The sequence below is a fragment of the Mirounga angustirostris genome, unplaced genomic scaffold (assembly GCF_029215605.1).
Source record: "Mirounga angustirostris isolate CCGP_5_RB_7025 unplaced genomic scaffold, mMirAng1.0.hap1 SCAF_3, whole genome shotgun sequence".
In the NCBI taxonomy this organism is placed as follows: Eukaryota; Metazoa; Chordata; class Mammalia; order Carnivora; family Phocidae; genus Mirounga; species Mirounga angustirostris.
In genome coordinates, this window is record NW_026991711.1 from 63,004,848 (window position 1) to 63,030,726 (window position 25,879).

The 25,879-nt window shown below is 38.6% G+C and overlaps 1 protein-coding gene across 3 annotated transcripts in view; it reads right to left on the bottom strand.

Annotated features, from left to right (window-relative positions):
* Positions 1 to 8,524: 8,524 nt before the first annotated feature.
* The window catches only part of NHLRC3 (NHL repeat containing 3), a 35,383-nt gene continuing 18,028 nt past the window's right edge, over positions 8,525 to 25,879 (bottom strand). Inside the window, exons 8-12 of one of the 3 annotated variants that reach the window (XR_010410024.1) lie at positions 14,395 to 14,487; positions 12,045 to 12,094; positions 11,143 to 11,317; positions 9,810 to 10,145; positions 8,525 to 9,457 (exon numbers count right to left, since the gene is read on the bottom strand). The gene's annotated coding sequence lies outside the window, so the exon portion shown is untranslated. The remainder of the gene's footprint in view (positions 9,458 to 9,809; positions 10,146 to 11,142; positions 11,318 to 12,044; positions 12,095 to 14,394; positions 14,488 to 25,879) is intronic. The other 2 variants (XR_010410025.1, XR_010410023.1) reach the window with 2 other exon arrangements.

Sequence of the window (25,879 nt, forward strand, 5' to 3'; positions counted from 1 at the left end):
GGTTAATATCCAAAATACACAAGGAACTCAAATAATTCAATGGCAAAAAACAAAGCAACCCAATTTGAAAATGAGCAAAGCATAGAGACATGTCTCAAAAGAAGATATATAAATGGGCAACAGGTAATTAAACGGTATTTAACATCACAAAGCATCAGAGGGATGGACATCAAAACCACAGTGATATATCATTTCATACCTGTTGAAATGACTATCATCAAAAAGATAAAAGATAACAAATGTTGGTAGGGATGTAGAGAAAAGGGAACACTTGTACACTGTTGGTCGGAATGTAAATTCATATAGACATCATGGAAAATAGTATGGAGGTTCCTCAAAAAATTAAAAATAGAACTACCGTATGATCCAGCCATCCCACTTCTCGGTGTATATCCAAAGGACATAAAACAAGGATCTCAAAGAGATATCTGCACTCCTATGTTCATTTTAGCATTACTCACGATAGCCAAGATATGGGAACAACCTAAGTGTCTGTCGATGGATGAATGGATAAAGAAAATGTGGTATAAATATATACAATAGAGTATTATTCAGCTTTTAGAAAAGAAAGAAATCCTAACATTTGTGATGACGTGGATGAACATGGGGGACATTATGTTAAGTGCAATAAGCCAGGCACAGAAAGATGAATACTATGTGATATCACTTATATGTAGAATCAAAAAAAAAAAAATTGAATCCACAGAAGCAGAGTAGAATGGTGGTGGCCAAGTTCTGGGGATGAGGGAAATGGGTAGCTATTGGTCAAAAGGTACAAAGTTTTCGTTTTGCAGGACAAGTTCTGTAGATGTAATATACAGCATGGTGACTCGAGTTAATGATACTGTATCATACATGTGTAATTTGCTAAGAGACTGGAGCTTAAGTGTTCTCACCACACACACCCACACAAATGGTAACTCTGTGAGGTGATGCAGTGTTAATAGCTTGATTATGATAATCATTTCACAATGTATATGTACATCAAAACATCACGTTGTACACCATGAATGTGTACAATTTGTCAATTATACCTCAGTAAAGTTGGGGCAGGGTGGCAAAAAAGAAACCAAATTCAATGTCAATTTATGCCTGATACCTGAAAATATTTTTGCCTGTGTCTTTACTACAATCCTCATCACATTTATTGTGCTTATGATGATACAGCTCTTTACCCCTCGAGATGGAGAGTTCCTCAAGGTCAAGGATCTATATGTCTTTGGATCCCCAGCACCTATCTGGCACATGGTTAGATGTGATACATGTTTTTTCTGTGAATAAGCAGTCAATGGTCTCTGGGTCTAAAAACAGGGTCATACCAGGAAGACAGAACAATATTGTGGTCTGACAGACCAGCACCCAAAACTGGCCCAGGTAACCTCTTGAGATCATCTCTTCATTTGTCAAACGGGTTACAGGCCTATGGGCTTATTGTGAGAATTAAATCAGATAATTTAAATAAAGTGTTCGGTATCGCAGCTGGCAGCTAGGAACACATGCCCGCTGTCGATGACTGGTTTGGACTAGTTTGCTTACAATCATACTTGCAAACCTGAAAATAAATGGAGAAATACCACTCTTCATCCAAAGAGACAAAATTTCCACTTTTGATTCGGTCAATCTTAACTATGTAAAATGAACTAAAGGCATTATTTTAAAATTTGCCAGGTGAAGGGCGCCTGGGTGGCTCAGTCAGGTAAGCATCTGCCTTCTGCTCAGGTCATGATCTTGGGGTCCTGGGATGGAGCTCCGTGTGGAACTCCCTGCTCAGCAGTGAGTCTGCTTCTTTCTCTCTCTCTGTCCCTCCACTTGTGCTCGCTCACTCTCTCTCTCTCTCTCAAATAAATAAAATCTTTTAAAAAAAATAAAAATAAATTTTCGCAGGTGCAATGTGGGCATCCCACAAGAACTAGCATAGTGACCAGAGGCCCACAGGAAAAGCATTTACATATGAAGAAAGTTCTAAAAACAGGCCCCATAAGAACCAAAGCACACCATGACTTCCGAATATTCTTATTTTTCTTCTCCCTTACGATTTTTTTTCTTTATTTTATTTTATTTTTTTAAATTTTATTATATTATGTTAGTCACCATACAATACATCATTGGTTTTTGATGTGGTGATCCACCATCCATTGTTTTCGTATAACACCCAGTGCTCCATGCAGTACGTGCCCTCCTTAATACCCACCACCGGGCTAACCAACCCCCTCTCCCCCCTCCTCTAAAACCCTGTTTGTTTCTCAGAGTCCATAGTCTCTCATGGTTCATCTCTCCCTCCAATCCCCCCCCGATTTTTCCCTTCCTTCTCCTAATGTCCTCCATGCTATTCCTTATGTTCCACAAATAAGTGAAACCATATGATAATTGACTTTCTCTGCTTGACTTATTTCACTTAGCATAATCTCCCCCAGTCCCATCCATGTTGATGTAAAAGCTGGGGATTCATCCTTTCTGATGGCTGAGTAATATTCCATTGTATATATGGACCACATCTTTATCCATTCATCTGTTGAAGGGCATCTCGGCTCTTTCCACAGTTTGGCTATTGTGGACATTGCTGCTATGAACATTGGGGTGCAACAACTTCTTTCGTTTCAAAAACACCAACTATGAAAACCAAAGATCCTTTCCTCTCTTCTTCTTTCAAGCCAATTGCCAGCTAAGAGGGAGCTGGGGTTCATGGTTCCTAAATTTGAAAAGTCTGATGCAGATTGTCATTCGAGACTGCATTGGATCTGACGGAGTTTTATCTGCCTCAGAGAAACTATACAAATTTTTATAAAACCTTGCTTTTAATAGCCGAAAGGGGAGTCTCATCGTAGAATATGAGAGGTGAACGTGGCGAGACAAAGGAAAACCATCTCGGGAAGCTCTTGAGTGAGACGTTTTTAAATGAACAAGATTCAGAATTGGTTGCTTCCAGAAGATATTAAACCCGACCTCTGATCTCATCAGACCTGCGCTCCAAAGGGATCTTCCGGACTAGAAAGCTACATACGAGGTAAACATGACAGAAATTGTCATTCCCCTTGTCACTCAGAAGAGCCATCTGCTCCTGAGTTAAAGCCGTTTTCTATTAAATTCACCAGCATGCTAATTAAAGAACGACTGGAGGATGGTGAAGCTGCCAGATGCTGTGAAGACACATCACTGTCTTTTTATATGGTTAGGCGGACGTTTAATTAAAACCGCAGCTGCTGCGTCTGCTCTGCTCACCAACACAGCTAAATTTCATTTACCTGAGAAAATCATTCCCTATTAGTGTCTTTCAAGATGTAAAACAACTTAAAACAGACCTTGCCGAAATATTTAATGCCTCTGTACAGGATTTAATTAAAGGCGTCAGTAATTACATCAGGACAACTTGAACCTGACTTTCCTTGGGGTTCTTGTTGTGCCTCGTGAGAACTTATCAACTGTCTCCTCCATGGCATCCTTATCTGGGGAAGATAACAGAGAGAGCCTGAGTACTCAGCCGCTCTCTATTACATTTTACTTGGGCATATGAGTTTTAATGCACTTAAAAGCCCTCTTTTTGGGAAAAAAAAAAGAGAAAGAGAGAGAGAGAAATTCTGAGAGGAGATGGAAATGAAAGTGGTGCCAGGATTTGCTTGTTATAGAACTCTCACTGATGACTAATGTAATCACCAGCCAGTGCTCAGACCTATACTGACCACCCTCTTTAAGAAAAAATTACAGCCATTTTCTCATTTTAATAGAGGGTTTTTTTTTTAATTCGGAACTTACGCACATTCTGCTCCCATTGAATTGAGCAAAATATGTTGATTATCAGTAGATTTTAGCTGGAAAACATGCTGCATATCATAACAAAGTTCAAAGCAAATCGTAACTATGGATAAATAAATAAAATCTTTTAAAAAAATAAAAATAAATTTTCGCAGGTGCAATGTGGGCATCCCACAGGAACTAGCATAGTGACCAGAGGCCCACAGGAAAAGCATTTACATATGAAGAAAGTTCTAAAAACAGGCCCCATAAGAACCAAAGCACACCATGACTTTCAAATATTCTTATTTTTCTTCTTCCTTATGATTTCTTTTTCTTTATTTTATTTTATTTATTAATTGATCTCCTCTTTTTTTTTTAAGATTTTATTTATTCGAGAGAGAGAATGAGAGAGAGAGAGAGCACATGAGAGGGGGGAGGGTCAGAGGGAGAAGCAGACTCCCTGCAGAGCAGGGAGCCCGATGCGGGACTCCAGGATCATGACCCGAGCCGAAGGCAGTCGCTTAACCAACTGAGCCACCCAGGCGCCCCTGATCTCCTCTTTTTGAGGAGAATATTCATCATTCTATAATCACACCACAGCTATGTTTTGGTAGCATGAGCCACAATCACGGACATACCGGTCTCTTTCTTAGTTTTCATTTGGGAATAAACCAATGCAGAAACTAAGAAGATAAGACACACAGAATTAGAGTGGGATTCCTTGTGAGCAGCTTGTTGGGGAAGGGTTAGACAATTACATCCTACCTGGTCTGTTTTAGATCTGTCCTCGGGGTATCTTCTCCTTCTTTTCGAATATTAAATTGACTCTCCAAATTAAGAAATCAGACAATCAGGAGGTTAGAAATTGACCTGGGCCTTTCTGGTTTCAAACTTAAAATTTACTGCAACCTAGCCATTGGCAACAGTTTAAGAAAAGCGTGTGACTACAGCTGTCCAGTGTGTTCTGACACGGATATAGGCTGGACTTGAAGATAGTAAACCAAAAGCTCTAATTATAAATAGGTATTTAGTTACCAAAAGTCTATTACAGGAAAGTAATGGAAAGTATATCAAAATAATATTTTGCTCTTAATTCATAAGCACAGCACTTAGAGACCACTGCTTAGGAGGAAATGGGCTTTGGATTGATTTCCCAGCAATGGGGTCATTCAGTTTCACTTTCCTGAGATGACTGGTATTGGTCATTAAGTCAAAGATTTAGTGAGATGACTGGTTGTGACCAAGGATGTAATTTGTGACTTTGTATTACAACAAGCTGATTGATCTTGGCCTTATTAGTGCCATCTGGAACCAGTTGAAATGTACAGTCAAGACAAAGCAGTAGTTTGTAGGAAAAGTGTAATGTGTATTTTCAGGAAGTTTCACAATCCTGGCTCTTGACAATAGCCAGAGTAGCTAATTCAGATAGGACACTATATTACTCTGGTGGGGCTGTCATAACAGAATACCACCAACTGGATGGCTTAAACAATGGAAGTTTATTTTCTCATAGTTCGGGAGGCTGGAAGTCCAAGATCAGAGTGCCAGGATGGCCAGATTCTAGTGAGAGCTCTCTTCCTCCTATGCAGAAAGTTGCATTCTCTGTGTCCTCACATTGAAGGGAAAGGAACACATGGAGAAGGAGAGATTAGAGGGCTCACTCTCCAATGTCTCCTCTTTCTTTCTTTTTTTTTCTTTCTGATGTCTCTTCTCGGAAGGGCACTAATCCTATGATGAGAGCCCCACCCTCATCTAAACCTAATTAATTCCTAAAGCCTTATCTCCAAATACCATCACATCATCACCATATGACTTTTCGGGGAACACAATTCAGTCCAGAGCAGTTAGCAAGAAACACAGACTTATAAATGCCCTCCCAACTCATGTGTGCTCTTACTCATTTAGCAATTATTCTTGAACACTACTGTGGGCATATAAAGGATGCAAACATGATTAAGACACACATTTCCTGACTTTGAGTAGCTTTTAACCTGGTGAGGAAGCTAGAATGGAAATCAAGAATTGCAATAGGATGTGGTAATTATTATAATAAATGTTTGCAAAAGGCATTATGGCAGGGCTTTATTAACAGTGCAATAGGTTGGTTCATCATGTGTCTCTGAATTTACTGAGAACCAACTACATGCCAGACAATGTGCTTGGCACTCAGAATATAAAGATACATAAAAACATAGAGTACTGGCTCAGCCTGAAAGAGCCAGGAAAGATATCCTAGAGAAAATGATGGTATATGCTCACCTTAGATGAGAAAGAATTATCCAGGTTGGCAAGAGGGGAACGAGCATCCCTAGCAGGGAGAAGAGAGTGTGCACACACAATGGGATAATGTGCTAGGGTACAGCAAACCCAACAGTGTGGGTGGAGCACAAGAACAGGTGTGCAAATGGCTTATGCTGGTTGGAGAATGGCTTGCAGAGTCCAGGTGGTAAGGATGGGAAAGAGGTGGTAAGAAATAGCCTGGATTTTATTCTGAATACAGTTTGAAGATACAGCTATCCAATTGGATGTGTGAGAGAAGAGTCAAAGATGACTCAAAGATTTTTGGGCTAGGAAAGGGTAGGGTAGACTTACTCTTTATATAAAGACTGTAGAAGGAACAGATGGGTGGGAAGTGGCTAGCTGAGAAACAGAGGGTTTGGTGACTACGGAGATTCATTTATTCCACAAGTTTTTTGGGGTGGGCTTGGAACTAAAAAAAGATAAAGATTTAAGAGCTCTTTAGCAGGTAGAAATGACAGAGCCTGTGGATTAAGTGAGGAAGAAGAAGGACAAGAAAGTCTAGGAGGACCAACCGGTGAATGGGATTGCTAGGTGGACAGCAGGGAACTTTCACCATGATGGGGAGAATAGGAGGGAAAGGGATTTTTTGGTGGGGAGGTATCAAGCTCTATTTTGCACATGTTCCATTTAAAGGGCCTGTGATACATCCAAGTGGAAACAACATTACGGTCTTCGGAGCTAATGAAAAGAAAGTTCTAGGGAGCCTGGGTGGCTCAGATGGTTAAGAGACTGCATTCCATCGAGGGAATATTCCATGATATATTTATCAATATTGGTATCAGTGGGCATTTGGATAACTTCCCAGTTTGGGACTTGATAGTGCTGCTATAAATATTCTAAAAAGTGCCTTTTGGGAGTGGATTATTGGATCATAGGATATGGCCCACAGTTAGCTTTACTTTTCCAAAGTGGTAGACCACTCTACATCAAGAGGCAGTGTGCGAGTTCCAATTAAACTGAAAGTTTTCAAGAGGGGAAATTGTTGCAAAGGGAATTCTTCAACAAGAAGAAAATGGCCAAATCCCAAGACTAAATATTTTTTCTCATTTTAATTTTTGATGGGCTAAAAGATTAGTGATAGAAATAGGAATTACTGGAGTACTATATAGATAATTTTCATTGTTATCACCAGTGAATTACAACCCTCTTATCTTCCAACTTAAAACTCACCTTCTCAAAGTCCAAGTCAAATGCTACTACTGACTCCATCAAGTTTATCCTTTCAATTAGCAGTGATGTCATTCATAGAAACTTTCTCACTTTACGTTCTCTAAGTTCCAACTTGTATTTTGGACACATTGTGTATCTTACCTCCTCTGATTTATTACCAGCTTGAGCTGGCTTGAGGGCAGAGACCGTACCTTTTTTCTCTTCTTTTCTTTTCTTTTTTCACTATCATTATCTATCCCATATAGGTTTTTGCCCATAAAGGGAGATTTTCATATACTCATACAGTGAATAAATAATTTTCACATTTATTGGGCTGAGTCTCACTCATTTATTCCCAACATCACAAGTGTCACTCTCTCCTTGCCCTGGAGCACAAATGACTTAAAGACTTGACTTCATAAAACTTAGGTTTGAAGCTCATCTCCAGCTTGCCCCAGGGAGCAGGGAGTGGGAAGGAATGTGGAGGGAAGGCAGAAAGTTAAGCAGTTTTTATTGTTCAGAGGAATGCGGTGCAATATGCTCTCTTGGAGCTCCGGGGATTTAAATGCCAGAGGGATTGCTGGCAGCGTGGGTTTGCATATGCAGCACCGTTTAGGGATGCTCACATGGCGTGTGATTGTGCTGTGCCTCGAACTGACAGTGCCATCTGTTCTTCGCTTTATTGAACGACAGGACTTAGCCTGTCCTCTCCAAGTGAGCACACACGCACACACACACACACACGTGCATAGCCCAACCTCTACCCCAGCCTCAACAGAAACCACTTAATTGACTTTCCATGTCAGATTTTAATCTCAGCGGGCAACTTAGATGAGTCAGGTATGGACATCGTGAGGTCCTCCTCTTTCGTGGAGAACTGGGAGGTCCAAGTGGCTAGGAAACCGGCAATCATCACATGCAAAGTCACTCAGCGTAGAAGATGAGTTATAATGACAGATGGCAGCAGTCAAAAAATTAAAAAAAAAAAAAACTATAGAAAGAAACATGCTGGTGAAAATGTATCAGCAAAGAAGTCAGACATGGGCAATGTAATAAGATGGCAATGCAAGATGATAGAACCAATTTCTCAAAAAATGTGAAGAACTGTTTTGTTAAGTATCCCTGTATATCTATCCATAGTTTAGAAATAGTAGTTATTTCCTTATATCAGCAGCAGCAGCAAATACAGAAAAACAACGGAGCTCAGTGTTCCACAGATGCAACTGTGTTGTAGGAGATCATATGCCCTGAACCGAAAGGGAGAAGCTGAGCAACATGATTAATGAGCCGTAGGTGCAGAAAACATATGTCCGGGATTTTCTGTGCTGGTCTCAATTTTATGTAGTTTTATTCTTCCCAAAATATATGATTCAATGTTTGACTAAACAGAACATAATTTGATTTTTACGCAATTGTAGGTCTCTTCACATACAAAAAAAAAATCACAAATCAAGAAAAGCCTTTTTTTCAGAATGGGAGTCTTTACTTCGGACTCAGAAAATACAGGCATCCTAGGATGGCCTTCAGAATATAGATGTATGTAGATGTCAACGTACGCAGGTGGGTGGAAGCAACAGTCATTTTCAGCAACATGTTATCACAATTAACCTAAAAAAACAGTCTTCCATTACAAAACACCATGAAATGCTAGATAAAATGTAACAAGCATTCTTTTAAGTGTATTCATTGAGCTTGTAAGACAGAACAATCCCTGTGGGGCCAAATGAAAAGGAAATTGCAAACCTGTGAGGTAAGCCTATAAGGAAGACCTCTGTTTTGAGGAAGGTGCAAGTTTCAGTGACCTAAGGGGCTTCAGTCTCATGCCCACTGATGACGAGGTCTTGGGTAGCCTGACACAAAAGTTCAAGTCCAAATAGGATATTTGCATAATTTCAGATGTCTATCCCCAAACATGTAATAATTACAAAGGGAAAATAGTAAATTTACAGTGGCGATTCCTGGCAGACATCATCTTAGCCAAGTGATCGCCGTCAACATCGGGAGTGACGCCTCTGTATTGATGTCATGTACTCCCTGGTAGGCTGCATTTGGGAAGTCATAGCACTTCTGTGGTATCCTGCCCAGTGATGCCGGACTTCAGCATAATCATGAAAAAACACCAAATAAACCCAAGGTGAGGGACATTCTACAAAATAATGGAGCACTACTCTTGGAAAGTATCAAGGTCATGAGAGACAAGAAAGAATGGGGCACTGTCGTAGATTGAGGAGACGAGGGAGTCAGGTCCATGTGGTGTGAGGTCCTGCATTAGATCCTAGAATAGAAAAAAGACACTAATTGGAAACCTGGTGAAAGGTGAGAAATGTTCAACTTTATTTTACTAACTTTAGTCAATAGTATTGTAACAAGGTTTATTTCATTGTTTTGATCAATATCCTTTGGTTAGGGAAGATGCTAATACAAGGGTGACAGGTGTATGGGAATTCTATACTGTTTTTGCAATTCTTTAAAGCTAAAAGTATTTCCAAAATATTAACTGCTAAAACAGGTACCAGTGACCCAGTGACCCCATTATGGTGATAAAGAGGATCAAGAAAGAAGGTGAAACGGGAAAAACAAAAGGACCAGTACATCATGACTAGAAGAATTTATTAAATTCAACTCACCATGGGCTGGCAGGGTCTTTTCTCTCTCTCTCTCTCTCTCTTTCTCTTTCTTTCTTTCTCTCTTCTTCTCTTTCTTTCTCTCTCTCTTCTTTTCTTTCTTTCTTTCTTTGACTACTATAGACTGTGTCAGAAGGTGTGTGGACAGTGCTGAAGTCACCCGTTAAATGGAAATGTAAAGGAAGCTGTCAGACAAGCAGACACCGTCAACATTCGAAGTGGCTTGAAATTTCCTGGAAGCAGCTCCTTCCTCCTTTAATAAAACTTTGCCCTGGGCACTGAAACTTTAATGGAACCATAAAAGTAACAAGGCTTTAAGCAAATCTCAGACTTAAGAGGCTGGAAAAGTGAGAGAGGGCAAAGATATTCAAGTTAATCAAATCCACCTAATGATACATCCAATGAATGTAAATCAATTACTCCAAGTCTTATGCTCTTCAATGGCCCTGAGGTTTTGTCGTGGTATTCGAAAAAGAATATAAGAAAATATCAAGCAAAAACTGATAAAGCTTCCAGGAAAATTAACAAATTCATTTGTCTCAATTAAGAGCTCAAGGAGATCAAAAAAATGTCTCCTACAGGTAATACAAATAGCAACCTTTATCTAATGACAATAGTTAGAGACTACTCATTTCTTTTCAAGAATAAATGGAGCTTTTACTTAGCTACAATTCAAGTCTCAATATTCCAGATCATCTACATCACACATACTGCTCTCTCTGTCAATTATGCAATTAAGTTCAAAATCAATAGCACAAAGATGAATAAAATTCCCCGTAATTGTAAACTTAAAAACAGACTTCAAAGAAGAATCATTATGGAAATAAGAAAGTACTTGGAATGGAATTATAATGAAGATCCTACATATGAGAACTTAAATGGCCCAACAAAAGTGGCATTTAGTGGGAAAAACCATAGCATTATGCAAGAGAAGAAGGATTTAAAATAATGAGCCAAGCATACACTTAAGAAGTTAGAAAAAGAACAGAACAAACCCAAAGAGAACAGAAAGAAAGAATAAGGAGCAAAAGAGAAAATCAAGGTATTACAGAAAAAATCAACAAAGGCAAACTCAGGTTCTTTGGAAAGAAAAATGGGTAAGTCCAGCAATATGGATTTTTTTCAAAAAAGAAGGAAAGTGCAGATAAGCAAGATTAGGAATGAAAAAAATGAGTAGAGTATAGCAGATATTAAAGTAAAAAAACAATGCAAGTTTATGGTCAAGCGGGTATTAAGAAGGGCCTATTTTAGTCCCTCTGGGTTTCAGCTTTTGGTTCACTCTCTGTAGTATTTTGGTCTTAAAGTTGAATATTCCATTTCTCAGGCATAAGCTCACCTTCTGGTCAATACAGGCTTTTGCTTGTGGAATCTGTCCATCTCTTCAGTCAACAGGGTTGTAGAAAAAGACAGACTGAAGTATTCAAACAGCAGCTCAAGGCGAGAAAACTCTCCCCAACATGATGCTCTCTTGTATCGTCAGCCTGGTGGTGTTGGTGCCCCACTGGCTAATACTTTTATAGACAATAAGAAGTTACTTTTCCCCAAGTCTATCTCTGTACTAATCTTTAGGGTATAAAGTGATAAACTTAATTCTGGCAGTTTGGGAGATCTGAGAAAAACAGATTTTTCTTTCATTCTGTGTTTCTGATGACAGCTCAGGATCTGGCTGCAAAACCAACATAATATAGTTTCTGTAGAAATTCCTGTCCAACTAAAGGGGCATCGCACCATTTAACAGGGGAGGTTTACAGAGCTAAGGGACACAGTTAGCAGATATCACAGTTACAATCTCAATCTAGGTCTGCTGGGTCCAAATACCCTCCTTTCCTGTTACTCCCTTTGAGGTTACATTTTGACTTCCTGTAATGCACAGTTTCTATTTTTATGCACTATTTATGTTTTCCAAGCTTTGTGTGACTGCCTTTACAACCTCCAAAATGACACCAATAGAGGTGTTTCTGAATAATTTTACACTAAGGAAGGGTGTTATTTAATTGTTTATGAAACCCTAAATGCATAGTGCCTCATCAGGCTCTCCAGGCACATATAATAAAACTTCAGCGCAGTGAGAGCGCAGTTTTTTCCATAGTAATCTGTCTCTTCACTAAAAAATGAGAGAAAGATGAAGAATTGGACCAAATATTAATCTTTTCAGCCCCACTTGACTAATAAACTGACAGTACAGGGATAGACTCCCTGTCCCCCCCAACCTTCTGAAGTACCTAATTTAATACTCACAGGGATCACAAGAAGAGCTATCATGTCTTGGGAACTGAGCATCGCCAATTCTGTAATACAACAAAAATCCTAAGGATGCACTTTAATATAACTGAGTTAACAATAGCTTCAATTCTACCCCGTGTTCGAGATCAAGTCAATGCAGTTTTGTGTGGTGTGAATGAGAGATTTATACTAATCATCACTATATATTTTTTTTTAAGATTTTTTGTTTATTTATTTGAGAGAGACAGCATGAGTAGGTGGGGAGGAGCAGAGGGAGAGGGAGAAGCAGGCTTCCCGCGGAGCAGGGAGCCTGATGCTGGGTTCCATCCCAGGACCCTGAGATCATGACTTGAGCCAAAAGCAGATGCTTAACCAACTGAGCCACCCAGGCACCCCTATACTTTTTATTTATAACATTTTTCTGCCACAAAATCTCTGTGCCTATAAATGTGCATTTCTTCAAAATCTTGAGGTAGTGCAAGGGGTATAGGCTCATTGTAGAGAATAAGGTGGGAAGTTATGGGTAGGGAGGCAGGGGAGAAATGAATGCTTTCCCCTTCCTTTATGGTATGCTCTCTCTTACTTTCCCAGTTTGGTGGAAGGAGCTCAAAGCATAAGAAAAACTAGGGCAAACCCCACTGCCCATTCTGTGGTCTCCCATCCCTTCCTGTGTCAACTATCCCTTCTTTCCAATTGTTAAATTCTAGTCTCCCCTCTGCAAATATTTACAGTTCTCTCCAATCTTAAAACCAGACACATAAATGCATTAAATCCTGGATCCTTCCTAGTTAGCTACCATTCTATTTCTCCCCTTCTCTTCTCAGGCAAGCTTCTTGAAAAATTATACTCTTCATCTCTCCTTCTTCACCTCCAATTGATTTCTTGACCCACAGCAAATTGGTTCCAATTTTTCCTAATTGCTTAACTGAAATTGCTGTTACCAGTTACTGAGAACCTCCTCTGGGCTCAACCCAATGGTCATGTCATTGTTTGACCTGTCTCTAACATGTTTTAAGTGCTGACCACATCCTCTTCTTAAAACTATTCTTCTGCTGCTATAACTTCTTTTTTTTTTAAGATTTTATTTATTTATTTGAGAGAGAGAATGAGATAGAGAGAGCATGAGAGGGGGGAGGGTCAGAGGGAGAAGCAGACTCCCCACTGAGCAGGGAGCCCGATGCGGGACTCGATCCCGGGACTCCAGGATCATGACCTGAGCCGAAGGCAGTCGCCCAACCAACTGAGCCAGCCAGGCACCCTGCTGCTATAACTTCTGACACATTATTCTCCCCTGGATTTCCTCCTATTCTCCTGGTTGCTTCTTCTCAGTGTCCTTAGCTAACTCTTCTCTCTTACTCTCCTCTTAAAACTTGTTGGCTTGAGACTTTAATTCTCAGTCTTCTATTACTCTTTCCATTCTGAGTGATCTCACCTGTTGGCTTAGTTTCCACTTTTGCCTAAGCAAAGATGTCTCCCAAATCCCCATTTCAGCCCAGACCTTTTTCCAGAGCTCCAGGCTGGGATATCCAACTGCCCGTAAGAAATCTAATATTAAATATACCACAAGCATCTCAACTTCAAACCATGTCCCAAATTAAGTTCTTTGCTTTTTCCTCAGAATCGGTTGAGATTCTTTAGTTTCCTTTTCCAAAAACCCCAAGCCAGAAATCTGGAGTCATTCTTAACTCCTTAGTGCCCCTCGCTCTCCTCATCTAGTTCCAGGGAATCCCAGTGTCACAGACTCTAGGGTCATATGATTACTCATTTCTATTTCCTCCTTTATACCAGACTGTTGGAGGAGGTCATCAAGAGGACATGGCCACCTGCTGGACCCTTGAGCTGAACCTGGGCAATTGGAGGCTCCTCACTTCCTCTCCCATCCTTGGAATGTACATTCTGCCCACCATTCTCATCCAGGGAGTTGCCGCAGGGATTCAGCCTTGAGACAGTACTGTGTTATTGAGACCACCTGGGCTGTACACAGGACTGAACCCCATTTAAGGCCTCTATATACATTCTTTAAGATTAAGGGGCAGTTACAGAGATCTACTCATTTTGCGGCCACCCAAGACAAGCCTCATATGTCATTTCCCTTGCTTATTAAAACTGCTACGTACCAATTTGGAGTGGTCTCTTTCTTTGGTCTCTCCTTGCCTTCCATGTACAGGGACCAGTTTCAGATTATACTGGGGACTTCTAAGGTTGTGAACCAACTCCGATTGCCTTAGATTCTCTTCATATCTGACCTCTATTACTTCAATGACTTGGAGAATCCCTGCCATTGGTCATCTGTGCCCTTTATCTTCCTTCCCAAATATCCTCCCCAAGGTAACTACTGTGACCTTCCCAAAACAGTAAATTTTACCTTGATGATACTTCTGTTGCAATGTCTTCCCATGTCAATGGTCCCTACACAAGGGTTCAGAGATCACTGTTGTGCTGTATTCATTAAATTAATCTGAGGGATAGCATGAAAGAGAAGGAGAAATATGTTTTTAAAAAAGATTTTATTTATTTATTTATTTATTTATTTATTTATTTAAGAGAGAGAGAGAATGTGAGCAGGGGGAGGGGCAGAGGGAGAGAGAGAATCTCAAGCAAACTCTGCACTGAGCACAGAGCCCGATGCGGGGCTTGACCTCAGGACCCTAAGATCATGACCTAAGCTGAAATCAAGAGCCAGATGCTCAACCAACTGAGCCACCCAAGTGGCCCGAGAAATATGTATTTTTTCAAAGCTACCACCAGAGTACTCTAATGCACAGCCAAGTTTGAAATTCTCAGAGGAAGAAGCCAACCCAAAATTGCATGGGCAAAAGGAGATCAATCATTTTGGATGAGCCATTCATACTAATGGGAACATGAGCCAAGTGGTACCCTGTATCTCTCAGGACTGTTGAGATAGAATCAAGTCAAAACTCACCTGGTACAGAGTGTTCCCTATAACCTGGTCCCTGAATTAATTCTCTGTGCAATCACCCACCCTCCCCAAGAATCCTTTGTTCCAATGACACCAAGCTATTTATAGCTTCCTGAGGTTTTCATGCTATTTTGTATCTCTATATATTTGCAGATGCTTTCCCTGGTTCTGGAATGTCTTTCTCCTCCTCTTCTACCCAGAAAAGTCCTACTCATCTTTTAGACTATTCTTAAGCTTCATTGTTAAATATTTCTAGACTCAGAAAATCAAAGCAAATCACTTCCCATTTATGCCCATATTCTTTTTTGGACATATTTCCATCATTTCATTTACATTGTATTTAACTTTTTGCCTATATGCCCTTGCTATCCATTAGCTGTGATATCCTTAAAGACAGAGACGTATCTTAGACATTTTTGAGTCATTGGTACCCAAAACAATACCTAATCTACATATATTTGTTGAATGAATGAATTCCTTCAAAGAAGGTCTTTCTAAAGTATCAAATGCCCAAATATTAGAAAATGAAGCTAACTGGCAAGAATTAGCCTTTGATCTAAATTAGTTCCAATAAGTGAAAAGCTTGACGATATCATTCACCAGGATCTTCTAGTCCCTAATCTTTACCTTTCCATCTGATGCTCTGATTCATGGGTCATATGCTAACGGGTATAGCAGACTCTGGACAGCTTAGTGTTTAGAGTATTTATTTATCCAAGGATGAAACAAACAAAAAGTTTGTTTGTGATATCTATCAAGGATCAACTATTGTCTCTTGAGAACCCTATTACAAGCCAAGCATTGTACCTGCCATTGAGCATACAAAGATTAAACACAGTGGAGTTATGCCCAAAATCTAATGGGGCACAAAAAATGTATTTGATTAATTTCTGCCTGAAAGACTATGCTCAGTGTATGAATTCATAGAATATTAGTTTATGGAAGCCAAAAGGTAATTTTTTTAGATAATAAATGGTTATTGTTCACAACAGAACTTGTACAAACAAGATGACAATAATGCATTTGTAATAGCTGTCTTTTTATGGACGAGAGCCCAAGCTGTGTTAGATGCCAAAAGTGGCTACAGCAGACGGAAATGATGAAGTAACCAATGGAGCCAGACCTATGTGTAGTTGTTTTCTAATAGGCTTAATTATTTTTTAGATCAAGGAGAGCCCTAGGCTTTAATTATATTTGGCAATGGGTAAAAGTATTGACTGACCCTGGATTCCTGATGCGCAAGTAGAAATCACAATGTAGGTTCTTCATCACTGGGTCATGTCGACTTTAAGGAAGGCAGGATTTCGTATAATCTTATTTTCATGAAAAAAAAAAAAACCTATTATTTTATACAAAAGGAAACTTAAACCCCAGAGAGATTTCAATAAATGATTCAAAGTAACATACTGGCAGTCGATTTCATTTCAGACTCCAAGCCCACTCTCTTTCTGCTTCACCCAAAATTGGATTACCATAAATAATGGGCTGGATTTACAATACAAGTGTAAACTGTCACTGAATTCACTTAACTGAATGTTTCTGTTCCAAATATGCTGTGGCCCAGAAAACGGTGCCCCAATATGAGAAGGGTGTGTTCCATCAACACTCTTATGTCTGAAGCTTCTTATTAGATGTAATATATGAGTGACTGAGGAGGAACTGTAATTTTTTCAAGAGTACCAGGAGAGAAAAGTTATGGTTTAAGATTTCAGGCAGCTTCAAAAGGAGTCAAGTCAGTGAAATTTCTCATTATGATTTCTGTCTTCATGTGGTAGAGCTTGTGACCTAAAAGATTTAAAAAATGTCAAAAATTCTGCTTATTAAGCACATACTGGCCAGTAGTGGGAACAGCCAGGCTCTAGAGGCAGGTAGATCTTGAAACCTTTCTATCCTTATGACTTTGGCATTCAGCTTTGTTACATAAGTAATAATGCTAATAGCTGCCTTGAAAGGTAGCTGTCAGGAATAAAGAACATAGGAAAAGGAACTTGGTATGGGATGTTCTTAGTGAGGCTTTGTGTCCTCTTTTTTTCATGTGTGACCCCAGGATTATTCCTCAGGCTCCAACTGGTTCCCTAGCCCCACCCTTCTTCCCAAAATCGGGATTAGGATGAGGTGAGTGAGGCACTCAGCTCAGGCATAAAATTTAAGGGGTTTCCAAAAGCGCAGTAATCAACATAAAGAAATATATAAATGCAGTATTTCTAACACTCATCTTGCATGACTTGGCCTCAATTGCTTCACCTAATACCGTCTGTGTCAGATCCTGTCTTTATTTAAAAGTTTGATATTTTCTTCTTCATGGGCTTCTTTTTCTGCCTTTTTTAATTTTCAAAAATATTTTATTAAAATATTATTTATCTTAATTCCTGAGTATTTTGGTGAACCTTAAATTTTATATCCAAGCCAAGTGGCTCTCTTGCCTCGTCCTAATTCTAAACCCACCTCTTTTTTCTCTCCAGCCTCAGGTCTCAGCAGCCTTTCCAGTCCTCTCAAAAGCCAACATTCTAGCCTTAGGCTCCTTAATTTTAGACTGGCTATGCAGTGGGAGGCAGGCTTTTCAATGCTCCCCTTTCCTTGCCTCCCAAAGGCAAGAAAAGAGACTTTTTATCTTATGACCCACTTTGAAGAAATGAGGGAGAAAACGCATGTAAAATGGAGAAGGCCATTTTATCTGTCAGGAGTCACCGCACAGAGCCTCAAACCAATTAAGCCTGACAGGTACTACAGTAGAAAGTATGAAGGGTGGTGCTAGACCACCTGCATTTTCCAGCCCTCAAAGGCTATGTGCCTGGGGAAGATACTTAATCCCTGTCCCTTAGTAGCTTTGCCATCTTGGGAAGTTACACGAGGTCTGCTAGCTATCAGTTTTCCATATTAGACAAGTTCCTTTAGCTCTACCCCTTCCTAAAGTTGTCCTCTTCATCAAGTAACTTGAGCTCTGTCCTTACTAGTTGTGCCATCTTGGGCAATCGCTCAAGTTCTACTCATCACTGGTCATGTCATGTTGGGATGTTACGTGAGCTCTGCTCCTTACTAGCTATGCCACCATGGGAAGTTGCTTAAGATCTCTGTGCCTTGGTTTTTCTCACCTGTAAAATGGAGGCCATAGAGGTACCTATCTTGTGGTTATTGTGACGATTAAATAAGTTAAGGCATGTAATGCTCTTAGGACAGTATCTGGTGGGTATTAAGCACTCAATACATAGCAGCAATTATTTGAAAAATGTTTCAGACCTAAAAAAAAAAGTGTTCAAAATAAGAAAAGATGTCAATAGTAAGATTACACATATTTTCAAAAATGTTATAACAATTCCATTTATTTGAGAATATGACTACAATTTATTTTGCTTAAGATGATGTGTGTTGGGGTGCCTGGGTGGCTCAGTTGGTTAAGTGTCTACTTAGGCTCAGGTCATGATCTTAGGGTCCTGGGATCAAGCCCCCATCGGGCTCCCTGCTCAGCAGGGAGTCTGTGTCTCCCTCTACTTCTACCCCTCCCCCCAGCTTGTTCTCTCTCTCCCTTGCTCAAATAAATAAAATCTTTAAAAAAAAAAAAATGATGTGTGTTGGGGTCTTCCAAATAAGAGGCCTGTGGTTCTTTCAAGGTCCTACAACTGACTTGAATTCGAGGAAGTTACAAAGTTTGTGAGTCCTACAAAGTTCCTACTATCCTGATAGCTATATCTGTTGAATTTCTTTCAATAACAGTAATTATAGCTAGTATTTATTGGACTGTCTTTATGTGCCACACACTGTTCCAAGTTCTTCAAGTGCAGTATTTCAATGAATCCTCATGACAATCTTATGAAGCAGGCACCACTGTCATGATCACATTTTAGAGAAGGAGATGGGTCCGGAGACCTTGAGTGACTTGCCTGAGATCACACTGCAACTAGAGGCTTTTCCAAATTCTTTCCTTTTAAGGTGAAGGACTCTCTGAGACCATGTTGCTGATTCCTACCCAGAGGTAATTTGACTATTCTGTGGATGTGCATTGTTAAAATGAAAATGTTTACTTCAGTGTATCCCCAAATACGGAGGTATCCATTTCCAAAGGATTCTTCTATTTAGGAGAAGTGCCTTTGGGGCATTTCCTTTTCTTTCTTTCTTTTTTTAAAAGATTTATTTATTTATTTAAGAGATTGAGAGAGGGAGAGAGCGAGAGAGAGTGTGCCTGTGTGCGTGAGCAGGGGGAGAGGCAGAGGGAGAAGTGAGAGGGAATCTCCCGCAGACTCCCTGCTGAGTGTAGAGCCTGTTGCAGGGCTCAATCCCATGACCCTGAGACCATGACCTGAGCTGAAACCAAGAGTCAGACACTTAACCAACTGAACCACCCAGGTGCCCCCCTTTGGGGCATTTCTTGCTTTATATCTGTGTATAGACTAGAAATTTATTCAACATGCATTGACATTATGAGATCCAAAGGTACAGAGGAGTGACTTGGAGGGAGGCAGATGACACACCCAGTAGGACAGTAGGTCTAGGAAGAATTTCCAATTCCACACTTCACCACTGTATCCCATGAGTCACTGTATTAGATGGTGGCATTCCAGGTTCTGGAGGTCCACTAATGGAGGAGAGGAGAATACGGGTGAAGAGCTCATGCTATTGTCAATTTTCAATTTTCTCATAATGAGAAAGGTTAAGGGTTTTTTTACCCTTGTATATTCACATAGGGGAAAAAATGTTAATCTGTTTAAGGCTTTGTTTCTGACTTGGCAACAGAGGGCTCCTTTGGGCCTAACAAGTGGCTCCTTAGGTTTTGGAGGAAGAATGCTTCTTCCTTCCTGTGTTTGCGCCAGCCACTGTGAGAGATTCTCCTTTGATATGCCATTGCTGTTCTTGACTCAGCTCTGATACTAGAAATCCTGCCCTACAGCTCTCCTATTCTCCACCACTGAGGGATCTTGGAATTCAGGTGTGATTGTATTAATTGAGCATTTATTATGTGCATAGCACTGGGCTAATATCAAAAATATCAAAATTTCAAAAGCTATTAAAAATTATACTCATGATCTTGATAGCTGATGTCATATCAAATGTCCCTTTTGACAACTCTTTTGTTTCAAACTTGCCTTTCCTATGTTCCTAGCCAGGAAAAGTAGTGGTTTTTATTATTATTATTATTATTAATTATAAGCTGTTGTTTCTACATAGATACTTACAGGTCTGACATATCCAATTGGTGCAGGTAATAATCTTTGTGTGCATTTTTCAAATTAATTTAAGATTGACTTTAAATTTAATCTCCAGCCATTTCTTGAGATGCTTTATCGATGAGCTGAAATCTCTTTGTCCTCTTTTTCTTTGGTAGAAATCATCCACCATCAGCCCTATTAAGGCCCTGGGAGGCTAAAGACATTTTAGTCCATTCACTGTCTACAGTGAACTTGTCTTCTGCCTTTAGGAGTTATAACTTAGAGCATACCTTGCATTAAAGACTGTAAGGCCCACAACACATTGAGAGACTGGGCATAGAGTTAACTCTTGAAAAAATATGTCACTGAGAGCCATACATTAATTAAGGAGAATGTGAAATACTTTATTGTCAAAGCTACAAGTTGATAAGCTTGATGTCCACTGAGATTATTCCCTACAGAAAGAGGAGGGACTTTTTCTAAGTCTGCCTGATAGAAGTGTTTTATATTTTCAAAAGCCTTAGCTGCCTGCCATTATACTACTTTGGAAAGCTCATGTTGCATTATGTATCAACTAATCATAGAAAGTAATTTTTCTTAGTCCAAATCATTCTTACCTTTCACCTTTCCTATCTTTCATACATGCTCAACCTCTTCTTCACTAACCAAGGTTTACCACTCCTACCCCTTAAACTATGTAGCCCTATTTACATTGCTTTTCCTAACACTGTGCACTTACTAGCCAAATGTGCTCTACAATCCCTAATCCTTAGTAATGCCTACTCGCTTTTTCTAGGCTGCAAATCATGCCTAAAGAAACTAAAGGAAATGAGAACACCTGACATTCAATATTCTTGCTCTCTGGTTTCAGTTGGTAATGAATTCGCTCATTTTGTGTTTCCTGGCATCTGCTATCCAACAGCTGTTCACATTCTTTTTAACTTCCTCTTACACCTAATCAGTTTCTCTCACTCACCAAATGTACTGGTGGGTCAAGGTTATTGAACAGGTATTCTCTCATGTACCATTCCTCCACCTGAAAGTCTGTTTTTTGTTGTTTTAATTCTCCATTTTCCCATCTTCTGTTTTGTTTCTGTTTGCATTCTCTAATCTTGTCTTGTTTTTTAAATCAAATCTATCAAGGTTTAATTTACATTCACTACAACACATCCATTCTAAGTGTGCAGTTTGAGGAATTTTGACAAATATATAATACCCATGAAACCACCACCAAAATGCAGATATAGAGTTTTTCCATTATTTGAAAAGTTTCCTCATACCATTCATAGTTAATCACCAACACCCGTCGCAGCTTCAGACAAACACTGATCTGTTTTCTGTCACTATAGATTACTTTTGCCTTTTCTAGCATTTCAGATAAATGAAACCATACAGTATGTATTTTTATTTGCTTTTTGTGCTCAGCATGATCTTTTTCAGATTCATCCACATCCATGATTGTGTAATTTTTATAAAGTTTTGTTTAAACACATCAACAGCCATTCATTTACACATTGTCCATGCCTGTTTTCATGCTACAGTGTTAGAGTTGAGTATTTGAAAAGACCGCATGGCCCATAAAGCCTAAAATATTTATTGTCTGGCCCTTCACAGGAGAAGTTTGCCAACTCTTGATCTAAGTGGTCAAATTTTATGGTATGAACTTTTTTGTATTTCTTTATTACTCTTTTAATGTCTATAGGATCTGTGGTAATAAAACTATTTTCAGTCCTGATATTGGTAATTTGGGTTTTTTTCTTGATCAGTATAGCTAGAGGTTTATAAATTTCATTGATCATTTCTAAAATCTAGCTTTTTATTTCATTAATGTCTGTTTTCTGTTTGATTGATTTCCATTTATTTATTTTCTTCACTAATCTTTGGTTTAATTTGCTTTTCTATTTCTTTCTAAGATGGAATCACAGACGATTAATTTTAGATTTTCTTCTTTCCTCACATACATATTTAAAATTATAAGTATATTTCTAAGCACTGCTTTAAATACATTTCATATATTTTGACCTGTATTTTTACTTAGTATCTTCTTATTCCTTCTGTGATTTTTTTCTGTGACATAAGTTATTTACAAATGTAGTATTTCATTTTCAAATATTTGATTTTTCAGATATATTATTTTTTATTTCTAATTTAATTCTAATAAGGAGAAAATATGTTATGATTCCAGAATGATTAAATTTATTGACTTGGTTTATGGCCTAGCATGTGGTCTATCTTAGTGTCTGTTCCTTGTGCACTTAAAGGAATGTGTATCCTGCAGTTGTTGTACATAGTGTTCTATAAATATCCATTTGGTAAACTTGATAGTGTTATTCAGATCATCTAGATCTTTATTTTTTTGTGTGTCTAGTTGTTCTATCAGTTACTGAGAGATGGGTTTTAAAATTTTCAACTTTGGGGCGCCTGGGTGGCTCAGTTGGTTAAGTGACTGCCTTCGGCTCAGGTCATGATCCTGGAGTCCCGGGATCGAGTCCCACATCGGGCTCCCTGCTCGGCGGGGAGTCTGCTTCTCCCCCTGACCCTCCTCCCTCTCATGCTCTCTGTCTCTCATTCTCTCTCTCGCAAATAAATAATCTTAAAAAAAAATTTTTTTTTCAACTTTGATGGTGGATTTGTCTATTTCTGTTTTATTGTCAATCTATTTCCAAAATATTGCCATTAATCATATATACATTTTCACTTTTAGCTCATCCTGACAAAAACAGATCCTTTTATCATTATAAGCTTTCTTTATCTCTGGTAATATATCTTATTCTGAAGGCTACTTTGACAGTAATAGAGCTACTTCAGCTTTCTTATAATTACTGTTTATAATGGAATATCTTTTTTCATCCTTTCACTTTTAATTATCTTGTCTTTAAATATAAAGTTTATCTCTTGTATATTTTTTATTCAGTCTGACAATCACTGAATATTAACTGGAGTATTTAAGCCATTTACATTTAATGTAGTATTTAATTATAACAGGGCTTAAATCTGCAATCATGGTGCTATTTGTCCCATTTGTTTTGTTCCATTTCTCTCTTCTTCAGGCTTCTTTTAGAATTGACTATTTGTATAGCATGTTACCTTTTTTTATTGGCTATTACATATACGTTTGTTTCATTTTTGGTTACACTAGAAGTTACAATACTGCTTTTTACGTTGTCAGAATCTACTTTCAAATGATATTGTATCATTTCTCATATTCTTACATAGTATGTTTTCATTTCCTCATCTCATCCTTTATATTTTTATCACCTTTTTACTTCTACATGTTATATAAATTCATCAATGCATGTTATTAGTTTTGCTTTAAAGATTTTTCTTTAAAAGAAATTTTTCTAAAAGAAAAAAAATGTCCTTTATATTTACCCACAAATTTCCCAATTCAGGCCCTTTTTATTCCTTTGTGTAGATCCAAGTTTTCAAATGGTATCATTTTCTTTCAGACTAACAATCTTCATTTAATATTTCTTACAGTATAGATTTGATGGCAAAGAATATTCCAGCTTTTGTTTGCTTGAAATATCTTTACTTTTCTTCAGTTTTCAAAGAAACATTTGTTGGACATAGAATTCTAGATTGACCTTATTCTTTTTCAGCAATGTAAAGATATTCCATTGTTTTAAGATTTATAGCCATTCTTCTGCTTGTTCCCATATAATAAATATCCCCTCTTCTCCAGTTTCTAAAAACATGTGCCTCATTTCCTTCTGAGCCTTTACTAGCAACACCTTTAAAATTCAAATTTTTACTAACGATCTATTTTCTGTATGTTTCCTGCAGCTGCTGTAACAAATTATCACCAACTTAGTGGTTCTAAACAACAGAAATTCACATTCTTTCACAATATTAAAGGCCAAAATTAGTATCACTAGGCCAAAATCATGACCCAGGCAGGGCCATGTCCCCTCTGGAAGTGCTAGAGAGGAATCCACTCCTTGCCTCTTCCAGCTTCTGGTGGCTGCTGGCATTCCATGGCTTGTGGCAGCATCACTCCAAGCTCTGCCTTCATGGTTACACTGACTTCCCTTCTATATGTCAAATCTCCCTCTGCCTCCCTCTTACAAGGAAACATATGATTATATTAGGGCCCACCCATATAATCTAGGATAACCACATCTCAAAATCCTTAATGTAGTCACATCTGCATTGTCTTTGTTTTTTGCATATAAGGTAACAGTCACAAGTTCTAGAGATCAGGACCTGGATATATTGGGGATGGTGAGGGGCGGGTGGCATGATTCAAAGCACCTATTTTTTCACATGAAATATCATCCCAGCTTCACTGAATGTCAGTTGGATATATAAAATTCAGCAGTTGTGAGAAAATAACTTTCAAAAGTAGATTTATGGGGAGAAACAATAGGAGAGCAGGTTGGAGATATCTGTATAAAATGTAATATAGAATACAGAATATTTTTTAAGTTTCTTTGAAAATTCAAACAGTGTTAAAATACAGTATTTCAATACCTAGGAAAAGACAAAAGAGTCTTGTATATAATTGGATGGGGAAGAAGTGGGAGATGGCGTAAAAGTCATATCTTTGCAGAGAAAAATAAGCAATAAAGATGACAATGCTTAAAGTCACCATATGAGTTGGGACATTCCAATGAAGCCCTTAATTCTGAAAAAGGAAACAAACGCAGAATTGGGGGCGGGGGAAGATGGTGAAACAGAGACAAATGAATAAAGCCAAGCGAAAAGGAAATATGAGAGGAAATAGGTCTCAAGAAAATAGATGAGGGCAAGTGCAGGCTCGTGGAAGAATCCTACATACATGCCTGAAATGAAATCCAAGTAGATAAACTAAAAGATCATTTCACTTGAGAAGCTTAAGTTAGTTAATGATATACTAAACTATTACTACAAGGTAACCAGAACCATTCATTCAGTCAATACTTGACAAGTATTTGACCACCTACTATGTGCCAGGCACTTTGGTAATGAACAAAGCAAAATCATCCCAGCCTTGTATTAAAGCTTATATTCTAGTGAGGGAAACAGGCTGATACACAAGTGAAAAATTAAATGAGCAGTATCAGAGAATTACAAAAGCTATAAAGAAAATAAACAGTGTAAGGGAATAGAGAATGATAGTAGATGCTTATTTAGAACAAACATTCAGAATGTACCTCTTTAAAGAGGTTGTATTTGAGCAGAATCTGAAAGAATATACAGATTGAGCCAAATAAAAATCTGGAGTAAGTGTATTACAGGTTGATGGGAGAGTAGCTCAATAAATAAATAGTGGTATCTCATTTGAGAGTGGGAGAAAGGGAGCAAGTATCTATTTTGGATCTATTAAGTCTGAAATAACGGTTACATGTCAAAGTGGAAATGTCAAGGAAGCAATTGGCTATGCAAGTCCCTAGCACAGAACAGTAGTTTGAATCAGAGGTGTTAATTTGGGCATGACAAAGGTACATACCACCACCTAGGGAAGTCTTGCCAGCAAAATAACCAAATCCTAATCTGACAAAGCCTCTAGAACTAACTACCGATTTACAGGAACTACAGAAGACAGAGTAACATGTTGAACGAATCCACAAGGATGAAATCAACAAAATCCAGACTCTGGGAAACTGGAACTGATGACTGCTTTCTTCAACAAATACATTATAAAGGAAGAGAAAGCAAGACCCAGAGCTGGAGCCACAGAAAGCAAGAAAAAGAAGAGGAAGAGGAAGAAACTACAGATTAAATTTAAGAAACAAGTAAAAAAAAAATGGAATTTATTTCAACCCCAGAAATTTTAAAAATACATGAATACTGAGGTAAAATCAGAA